Raw genomic sequence first — 9,088 nt, forward strand, 5'->3', positions numbered from 1 at the left:
TACATACATTGCATTTTTGTGTATGCTATGACTCCTGGAAATCATGTAAAGTTGTATATGTCTTCATATAATGAGAACTTAATAAATTATTTCATGGAATACATCAAAGACCCAAGACCAAATTAAAAGGTCTACACCCGAAGTAAAAACTTTTAAAGATCCTTTATCCAAGACTTCATTTTATACTCGGCTTGCTCCTCATGGTCTCAGCTCTCCTAGCGTTTCCACATCCCAAGCCAGGCTGCACTGAATTCTTTAAAGCTGAAGCAAGCTTATTCAATCAGCTATAAATATAAATGTTTACTGGAACACAAACCAGGAGGAGCCTATGAGAAAAGTAAAGGAAATAAAGCTTTTGTAGTTATTTTTCTTCTCCAAGGTTCCTATCTCAGAACCAAATATTTAAATACTATTTTAACTGACATTTAAGCTAGCCAGGTTTAACAGTTCTAAAGATAGAAGAATACCAAACTCGGCCTTAAAGAGAGAGAGAGAAAGAGAGAGAGAGAGATCATCATGGAATACACATTAAAACCCAAGTTCACCAGCATGAATTTTCTGTTATCCAATTATGACATTGTAATGTATCTATATGCTTGTATGTCTATCTCCTCTGCAAGCCTGGGAACACCTCACAAACAAGGACTGTGTCTTTGCATGTCAAAAGATTAGTCTTTGGTGGTTGTGTCCAACACTAACATCTGCACCCCATCAGACCCCTCCTGGACAGTAACAGGGGCTGGCGTTCATTTAGTGTTTACCGTAAGTCGATCTCTATTCTAAGTCCTTCATATGTACTAATTCACTTGCCTTTTCAAAATCCAATAAAAGAAGGGCTCTAATTAATCATTCCCATTTTACAGATGAGGCTGTGAGGCACAGAGAAGTAAAGAAACTTGTCAAGGCAGAGCCAGAATTTGAAAACAGGCTGTCCTGCCCCAGCCTGCACACTCTTCATCACCACACTGCAATGCGTCAGTCAGGACAATACTGGGGATTAGAAAAAGTGGGCAGAAATTTAGAATTCCGAACTAAGACCTCTGTGCTTTTAATAAGGGCCTCAGGTGATTCTGATGCAGATGGCATGAGAACCATACATTGAAAAACACACTTTTAGTTAACAGGCATAGAAACATTTTTAAGAACTGGTTTTTTGTCTACTGTTACAGTTTGCCAAGCATTTCCATATATATCATCTTATTTCATCTTCAAAGCACCCCTGAAAAGTAAGTATTACTGTTTCCCATGTGTGAATGAGAAAAGTACGTCTCAGGAAGCTTACTCACGGCGACACTGCTATCAAACATAGACGTTCCAGTTGTAAACCCTGTGCTCTTCCCATGACACTGACGCCCTAACTGACCTTCCTGGTTCTTTCTGAAGTTCATAATCCACCCAATAAACCAAGGATCTCCTTAAAGCATAAATCTCCTGATGTCATTTCCAGGGGATTCTCACTACATTTAGGGAGAATCTAATTCCCTTATGTGGCCTGCAGGGCCCCGCACGATGTGTCCCCTACTTGCCTCCCTCACCTAATCTCCCATCACCACCCCTCCTGCCTGGACTCCAGTAACTATGCACTTTCATTTCTAATCCTCTCATGTCAAGTTCTTTTCTCTAACTAGGCTTTTTCCCCTTTCCTGTTTCTTATTTATTTCGCACAGCACCTGAAATTAACCCATTAATTGGTTGATCATGGAGACCACGAAGAAAGTGCTCTTGTCTGACTTGTTTCATACCTGACATTTACAAAGGTGCAGGTCCAAAGACTTCACGCGTAGATCTGTATAATTTTCACAACTGAGAGTCTAGGACCTTGCCTTATGTCACCTGCTAATCAGTGACAGGTGAATTTTACACAGAGGCTGTGCCTTTCACCAGTTACCTGGACTTTCCCTGAAGAAAGTGACCCCAGCACCCCACGTGTTGACATAAGCCCTCATCTCTGTGCCATCACTCTCACGCAGCCCCTTGACCAAGCCACCCATGCTCGTGGTTAAAAGCACCCTAAACAGAGAGTGCTTTGATGAAAGCGTGCACTTTCCCCCTCTTTTCCAGTCCCATCTCCAAAGGAACAAATTTAAGTCAAGGCAACAAAACTGATTAGCAACTACAAAATGAGCATCCAGCATGCCCTTAAGATCAAAGTAATGTCAGAGAATGTAAAATCTAGAATTACTCTTTATTTGGTAGTAATAGTGGAGTGGGGAGGAAGGTGGAGAGAGTGGAGGGAAGGGACCTTCAGAGGTGACTCCACATGATCTCAGAGGAAATACTTCATAATGAGCATCCCAAACCAACAGAAGTAGAAGCCAGTTAATCAAAATGAAGCAGCAAGTGGCCAAGCAACCATTATTTCCCTTCCAGACATCTTACTGGTTTGGAGGTCAAATATCTATTCTTCATCTAGCATAAAAAGCTGCCATTTGGGGGAGGTTGAGTATTTTATTATTATTTTGCTTTGTTTTGCTTTAAGACATCTGCCATTTCTGCGAACAAAGATTTCTGTTCTGTGGTTCCTAATAAGCTTTGCAAGGTGGTTTTCCTGGCATATGAAGAAGTCATTTGAATAATAAAGGCTCATATTTATAATTACATTGAGTTAAATAGATTTGCTTAGCTTAGGGTTTGGGGTTATTCATAAACAGATGTGAGAGTCCAGAAAGCCTCTGTAATTTCAACAGTCTCGCTGCTCTGGGGGTGCTGAAGGGCTTAGAAGCCTGAATGTGAGTGAAAGAAGCTTTCCCCAACTCCCCGAATAATCACCACTGCACCTCAACCCAAGTCTGCTTCTCTCAACCCAATAGGATTCATGCTTACTAGCCAGGTGCCAGCGTGAGGGCAATGAATGAGCCTGGCTCTAAGCTGGGAGCATTCACACCCTAAGCATTCAGGGAGGAGCCTTTTATGCAATGCTTTGCTCTGTTCTCAGAATATAGTCTACAGTCCTATTTGAAGCCTCTGGTTTCAAAAGTGCTAAAAAGAGGTCCCTCATCCAAGGAGCACATTAGGGTCTAGACCTTCCCTGACAGCCACCTCTTTCCTTGAAATGTACTAGCCCTGCGAGCCATCACTCAGATACTTGGGAGGCGATACAGTCAGTTTTGTGCCACATTTTGAAACCTGTAATGTGCTTTCCTCCTTGGAACCACTTTTGAAAAAAATATGTGTGTGAACATGGAATTCTTGGCCACTAATTTTCAATCATCGATGAAGTGGATTCTCTTTGACAAATAAATTTTTACATGAAACCACCATATATGGAACAGGAAAAGGCCAATTTGCTCTAGTTAAAATATCATTTATATAGAGGTTCCCAGACTGTCCTACCTCTATCCCTAGATGCCTCTTCCAAAACCTGGAATTCCCCTGGACCCAGTTTGAAGACCTTGCTCTGAGGATTTGGCCAAACGTCTTGAGCCTCAATCAGGACTTCCCTCATGTGCTAGCTAACATGATAGACATCTGTGGGACATTAAATAAGCTCTGAATTGTGATCTCTAAAGCTCTGATAACTTCTGAAGCCAAATCCAATTTAATCTGTGTAGTGGGTTGGATAGTGTTTCCTAAAATTTCATGTTCATTCAAAACCTCAGAAAATGACCTTACTTGGAGTAAGGGTCCTTTCAGATATAATTAAGACAAGCTTCAAGATGAGATAAACCTGGATTACAGTGGGCCCTAAAGCCAGTGAGACTATCCTTTCAAGGCACGGAAAAAGGAGAAGACCCAAAGATGTAAAGAAGAAAGCACTGTAAAGACAGAGATAGAGTTGTCCGTGAGCCAAGGAGTATCAACGATTGCCATCAACTACCAGCAGCTAAAAGAAAGCAATGAGACAGTCTCTTCCTCACATCTTTCAAAGGGAACCAACCTGTTAACACCTTGATTTTGGATTTCTGGCCACCAAAAACTGTGAGACAATAAATTTCTTTGTCTTCAGCTACCAAATTTGTGATAATTTGTTACGGTGGCCCTAAGAAAGTAAAACATTGTCTCTCACTTAGAAGGCAAGTATTTGTGGAAGGAATATTTGTCGAGTGAGTATAATCTATCAGTTCACTTTGATACAGTGGCTGACTAAAGAAAATGTTTAGCAATAAGTGTTTGAGGAGGAGAGGGAATGCTCATGATAGGGGCCAGAAGAAACCCATTTTTCCTTCGCCTTTAGTCCAAGGCAAGACTCAGGCAGAGCCTCCAAAGGACCAAATGATCGTGTGGTTCATGGACAAAGAACTATCCAGGGAAGATGAACCGATGGCTATTGCTTCTGGCTACCTGAGGAATAACAGTAGCTCCCAGATGCTTTCTCAAAGATGCCCTGACATCTTTGCCCTTTGAGATCTTTGACACAATGAGAAGCCATTCTTTTTGTCTTTGGCAGTCAAAAAAGTACAAACAGCGTACAAGACACAGATGGGAATTGGTAAAATATTTATATAATGTAGACAAAGACGATTTTAAGGAAATTATTTTTCAATAGATTTCAACAACAGCTACAAAGTTCTTACGGCTTCTTATAAGGTGCACCATATTGCCACCTTGGCTTTCACTTTGTTTAATCCATGATCATCCAGTTTTCTTGGCTGTGCTTTGTGTGCACACTTTTCACCTGTTTTGTGCCTCCATGCTCCTCGCCTGACCACAGTTTTATTCTAAGGCAGTATACCTAATGGCTAAATTTCTACTTATTTAATGTCCCTGAAGAGTTCTTGGAATGTAATGAAGTAACTGCTTTCCCTGTAATTTATGCATACATTTATATACTGAACTGTAGTTTAATCAAACTCCTTTGCCTTGTGTAGTATAATAGCAATATCTAATGAAAACATATGAAGTATGTGTTTCATAATTACCCCAGACAGCTCATTTCGGTTTGCTTCCTACTTAATCCCGAAATTCCTATCTTCCTGCACTGTAAACACTTTCCTTCCCTTCTCATCAATCTCAGTTATGTAAATGAAGCAGGGGCGGTGGCACAATTACTTTTTTTCTGGATGTTATCAAAGGCCCTATTCTTAGAGAAACAGCTGACAAGGGCACCCGCTAAAAATGATCCTTTTGTTTTCTGGAAAGGCGAAGCAGACCTAAAGTAGGGAGAACTTTGCACAAACCCTGGAGAACCAGTGCCAGGGGCCATAATGCCCATGTGCTTGAGCGTGGTAATCCCCATAAGGCTGGCTAGCCCTGCAATGGCTGCGAACCTCACTCTGTGCTATACTTTCTACAGAGCACAACTGGAGAAAAGCCATCCCAGTAAAATTACTTTCATGGACTGAAAGTAAATCTCTGAGTTCAGAGCGTCAGCATCGTGAATGGTCCTCTGCCGAAATAAGCACACCAGCCATCAGAGAACCTTGAACTTCCTGCTGCATACATGTGTATCCTCTGTGGAGATCTAGATTCACTGCTGGTTTCCAATCCACTGGGGTGGGGGGTGGGGGGGTGGGGAGGCAGCAGGTTGGCAGAAAAAGTGACAGCTGTCTTTAGGTTTCAGTACTTGTCTGAGTGTCTTTTTCCTTATTCCTTTTTATGAGAATGATTCCTTTTCTGTCTATTCCTTCTAATATTCCTTCTAATACTTCTCGTTCTTCACTTTCACTGTTCTGGAGGCCTGCGGATGGAACACACAAATCATGGGACCATGGAAAAACATACTAAGAGTTGAAGCCAGATATTCCCAGCACCCACTGACTGCGATCTCAAGCAGGTTAAATGATCTCTGAAGCTTCGGTTTTCTCACCTGCAAAATGGCGATCATGCATCTATCATTTCAAGTCACAGTGAGAACAAAAAGCCTGGCATGGTGCTAGGCACTCCAAAAAGCTTTTCTCCCTTTTGTCTTTCTAAGCAGTTTTCTTCCTACCACGTAAGACATTCATTTGCTTGATAAACACTAATGTAACACTTCTTTTATAACAGGCGCCGTGCCAGAATCTGAGATAGAACGTAGTCATTGGTCACATGAGTCTGACTGTCTGGCAGGGAAGGTAGACTGATGACAAATGATACAAATTGTATTTGCATATTCTATGTGCTCTAAAGCAAAAGCACAGAAGGTGCTGGGATCATTAACTAGGTAAAGACAGGAGAGGGAACGTGGGGAAACGCTCTTCACAGAGCATTTGGTCAGCACAGATAAAGGCCTGTGGGCTGAGAGAAGCAGAAAGCTTAAAAACACCTCCAAAACTCTCCAGGATAGGAAGTTTTCAGGCTTCTCATAAAGATCTCCAGGGAAGAATTTTGCACATGTTTCCCTGACAATCTACTCTAGTGTTTTCTGGTGTTATTTTGTTGGGGGGAGGGGGACAATATAAAATTACAGGAAACTTGAAACTAGCAAACTGTTCATAGAATGTATCACCAGGTAATATGTGGCAAGATGATTTGAATTATTAATTTGTGTTTTATCCTCATTGAATTTCCTCTTTTCCTTTTGAATATCTTATTTTATATCTAAGAAATATATCTTATTAAATATATCTTGAATATCTTATTAATATCTAAGAAAAAGACGCTGCTTTTTTCCATTCTCTGTCATCACTGAAGAAATGGAATTTAGTTTGGTTTAAAGAAAATAGAGGAATGTGATTGTTCTTGTGTTTTAGATTTGTAGAGTAAGATTCACACACTCCACTTACTACAATGGGGAAATCATTGTTTAAGCTGAAAATCTTTTGACGTCTTCAATATCTAGAACTTTCTATGTGATGTACAAAGGGGATGCTGGGCTGTGTTAAAGTCAGCACTGTTGTAGGTCTATGTTAGAAGGCCCCACCAAGCCTGCTGTCCTCAGTCCCTCCTGGATACTTCATACCCATAGACTAGTCTTCATTACAGGGATGCCATGACCAGCCATTACACAATTTGTAGATAACTGGGTAAAATGTCATTCTCATACAATCCATTTACCTGAATGTCTATTCTTTTTGAGATATAAAACCAGTCTACTCATTCGCTATTCTGTGTTTTCTTACGTGATGGTCAGTCAAGTGCAACCACAGGAGGAGACACAGGAGAGTCTTAGGAAAACAAAGTTAATTATAGTCATAGAACCTAGGGAGAGGTCCCTCCATGCCAGGCAGGCTCTGAAGGGAAGCACCATGTTTTGGTCGGGTGACAGAAGCAAGGGGAAAGCGGAAGCAAGAGCCTTTATTGGGGTTTCTTCAGGAGAGACAAGGCAGGGCAGAGAAACAGTTTAAGGTCCAGTTTGAATAATTTCAACAAACTCTAAACTGTAAGAGTGGTCCCTATGTGCCTGGTACCTGACCCCAGGATGATTTTTTTTTTAATGTGTATTCATTTTTTGAGAGACACAGAGAGACAGGGCATGAGCGGGGGAGGGGCAGAAAGAGAGGGAGACACAATGCCAAGCAGGCTCCAGGCTCTGAGCTGTCAGCACCTGAGCCGAAGTTGGACGCTCAACCAACTGAGCCACCCAGGCTCTCCAGACCCTAGAATGATGAAGGCAGAGAACTATTGCCTCCTAGAGAGTATGGGCCAGACAGATGAGGTGTGGCTCTAGATTGGTTAATCTGCTAATCAAAGGCATGCTTTTGCCATTTCTAAGAACTGGCTAATCTAGAGAGGGACAGTCTCTCCCTAGTCAGAAGTGTTATTTAAGACCTCAAAAAACGCCATAATACACAAAACACACACACACACACACACACACACACACATATTCACTGTGCATATATTAAACTCATCTTATGTAAAGATTTATTTTACATATGTAAAACCCATATGACTAGAATTTAAAAAAAATTTTTTTAATGTTTATTTATTCTTGAGAGAGAGAGAGACAGAGTGAGTGCCAGTAGGGGAGGGGCGCAGAGAGAGAGAGAGAGAGAGAGAATCCAAAGCAGGCTTCAGGCCCTGAGCTATCAGCACAGAGCCCCAAGCAGGGCTCAAACCCAAGAGCTGTGAGATGGGGACCTGATCCGAATTCAGACGCTCAACCTACTGAGCCACCCAGGTGCCCCTGTTAGAATTTTTTAGTGTTACAGAACTAATGTTTACTGTATCATTATTCATTTTGTGAGGGCCTTTTTAAGAATTGTGCAACTCATCCTACTTTCAGCTCTGAGGTGAGTATGTTCTACCTTGAACCTGGCAGAGTCTATTCACCCTTTTGCTTGGGTTTTTCATAATTCAGGCATTGGTATCTCACCCTTACAGCGCATGCACCGACTCCTTCCCCACTCTGTGTGGGAGTCCTGATTGGCTCAGCCAATCACCACTCAGGTTCCATCCTCCTGGCCACGGTGATTGGTTCAGAGAATGTGACCAATTGGACCAATCAGACGCTTGGATACATCTACCAAGGGCTTATGTTAAGTTTACTTCTGAGAACTTAGGCTAGACGCTGCTTTCTCCTATTAGACATGAATAAGGAGCAAATAGTTCCCACCAGCTATGGGCAGCCAGTTTATGGTTAGGGAAGGCAGAGAGGACAAAAGGGAAGAAATGTGTTCTTTGGAGGTCATTGTTGATCCATGAGATTAATCTTCACCCAGTGCAAGATTTATTTTACTTACATAAGACACCCGCACCCCACCCTTGCCCAGCCTTTTTAAAAGTCAACCGGACTCAAATTTTCTGTTACTTGCAATTAAAAGCTGCCTGGCACAAGGTCCTTGTTTTCTTTCCAACATCACTCTATTTTGATTCTGGTGCTAACGGAGTGAAGGCTTACTCAATTTCTTCTCTTTTGTGTTATAGTAAACCAAACAGGTGAATTAGAAAGGTGAATTGCAGCTTTACCAAGCAATGAATTTTGAGTAACGTAATAGCAGCCTTTAAGAGGAAAAATGGGCAGAAATGTATAATTATTATATGCGTGGCAAAAACATCCAATTACACAATTTTATACACACTCACACGCTCTAACTTTGCTCTCCTCCGTCTGTCCTTACGCAAAGGCTCCCCTGGATCTCTGGGATGGCCGTGCCAATGACCGTTTCCTTGGTGGAGCCTAGCATTCTGATCCCACAGCTCAGGACCTGGAGGCCTCTCAGGTATGCCAGCCCTCAGGCCACGGGTTTTTTAATTCTTTCCTCATAAAGGAAGAAAGTAGGGGAAG

Source organism: Panthera tigris, chromosome F2 (genome assembly GCF_018350195.1).
Source record: "Panthera tigris isolate Pti1 chromosome F2, P.tigris_Pti1_mat1.1, whole genome shotgun sequence".
In the NCBI taxonomy this organism is placed as follows: Eukaryota; Metazoa; Chordata; class Mammalia; order Carnivora; family Felidae; genus Panthera; species Panthera tigris.